Source organism: Vicugna pacos, unplaced genomic scaffold (assembly GCF_048564905.1).
Source record: "Vicugna pacos unplaced genomic scaffold, VicPac4 scaffold_21, whole genome shotgun sequence".
Lineage (NCBI taxonomy): Eukaryota > Metazoa > Chordata > Mammalia > Artiodactyla > Camelidae > Vicugna > Vicugna pacos.
Genome location: NW_027328742.1, coordinates 12886849 through 12888940, shown reverse-complemented (window position 1 = coordinate 12888940; position 2092 = coordinate 12886849). Strand labels below are relative to the sequence as shown.

The 2092-nt window shown below is 38.3% G+C and overlaps 1 pseudogene; it reads right to left on the bottom strand.

Annotated features, from left to right (window-relative positions):
• Positions 1–822: 822 nt before the first annotated feature.
• On the bottom strand, positions 823–1783 carry LOC140694557 (olfactory receptor 8U9-like; annotated as a pseudogene).
• Between the last annotated feature and the right edge of the window lie 309 nt (positions 1784–2092).

Genomic DNA, 2092 nt, shown 5'->3' with positions numbered 1-2092 from the left:
GGAGCTATTCCTTTCCCAGCAATGACCAACTTACCCAAGGTCTGCCCAGTATAACTGCATATAATCCTTGCTGCTGGCAAGATGATCTATAATGTTTCAATTATTCTGAGTGTGTTTATTTAGAATGCATGATACCTCTGGGATTCTATCTTGAATTACATTATTATTATTATTAAATTTTAAACAGTTGGAAAAAATATAATGAGGTCTCATAGGCTTTAAAAAAAAGAGCAATTCACTTGAGAATCAGTCTTTAGAGACCAAACCAGACTTTAGGTCATGTTAAATCAGTGAAATTGAAAAGGTTAGGATATAATATTGTTCTCTTGAATAAAGAGAATTTGTTAAATATATCAAATGGAACAAATTTATAATGTTGTATTTTTTGTAGAAACTAGCACATCAGGAAAAAATATTTGTGCTATGCATCTTTGGTTTTCATATGGGGTATTGTTAATACAGCTGAAGAATTCTGAACTGGGAATGTTGGACGGGTGGAGAGGCTGAACTTTTGTCCTATACTAGTTATATAAACATATAATAGCTTTTCATGCAATTCTTCATTTGAGAAACAGGAAAATTGGCATAAATTCCTATAGACCAGATAATTAATTATTTTAAATGCATTTTCATTTGAAAAGTAAGAGAATGGGCATAACTTCTTATGGTTACTCTTATGTCTGAAATCTCATTCTAAGTAAAAAATCTATAGAAAATTTTATTGTACAGTGAATAGATTCATAGAAATCTCATATTAGGAGGAGGCATTCTAATTTTTTTAAGAGAAAAAAGCGAAGGAAATTCCCTTTTTATTTATTCAAGTCACTTTCTTAACTTCATGAACATAAAAGCCTGGTTTCTACCGATGATCACTTTTTTTCAAGGCATCCTTCACCTCCTTGTTCCTAAGGCTGTAGATTAAAGGGTTCAGCATGGGAATGATCACCATGTAGAAGACAGAGGCCATCTTGTCTGTGTCCAGGGAATGGTGAGAGCTTGGCTGTAAGTATATGAAGATGAGAGGCCCGTAGAATATGGTGACTGCCAGCATGTGGGAGCTACACATGGAGAAAGCCTTGCATCTCCCCTCAGCTGAGCACATCCTCAGGATGGCAGAGATGATGTACAAGTAGGAGACAAAGACAACCAGAAGGGAGGAAATGAACTTGATACCAGCACAAACAAAGATCCACAGCTGCTTGGTGTGAGAGTCTGAGTACGTCAGCCTGAGGAGAGGCATGTCATCACAGTAGAAATGGTTATGGATGTTGGAGTGGCAATAGGAGAGGCGAAAGGTGAGGATGGTATGGAACAGGGTGATCAGGAAGCTGTAGCTGTAGGGGGCAGCCACAAGCTGGATGCAGATTCTTGGAGACATCACAACTGTTTAGAGGAGAGTGTTACAAATGGCCACGTAGAGGTCATAGGCCATGGAAGCCAGGAGCAAACACTCAGCTGTCATGCAAGCCAGGAAACAGCCTAATTGAGCAGCACATGCATTGAAGGAGATCATGTTCTGTTGGTACAAGAAGTTCCCAAGCATCTTGGGTGTGATGACAGAAGCATAACAGAAATCAACAAAAGTCAGGTTGCTAAGAAAGAAGTACCTTGGTGTGTTGAGTCTTGCATCCATTCTAATGACCAGGATCAGACCCAGGTTGCCTACTACTGTGAAGAGGTAGATGGATAAGAACAGCACAAAGAGGTGCATCTTCACCTCCTGACAATCCGTGAGGCACACGAGAATGAACTCTGTCACCTGTGTGCGGTTGATCTGGGTCATGCATCTTCAATATGTCTGGATGAAGAGAGGAGAAAATAAATCTAGCTTAATCAAATAAAATTTAAATTGTAATACCCTTTAAAGCCATTTAATTGTTAGCAGGAAAATGCTAATATTAAAATTATTAGCATCCTTGAAGCCTGGGGGTGGGACAAAGATCAAAAAGAAATCTTTAGTAGCAAAGGCACATTTCTTTCCCAAAGTCAATTGTATTTAAAGTTAAGAGCCGTGGGATATGATTCAGTCCACACTGGCTCTCTTTTCAAAGCTCTTGACTTTATATTATTTGAATTTTACCATCAATTTTTC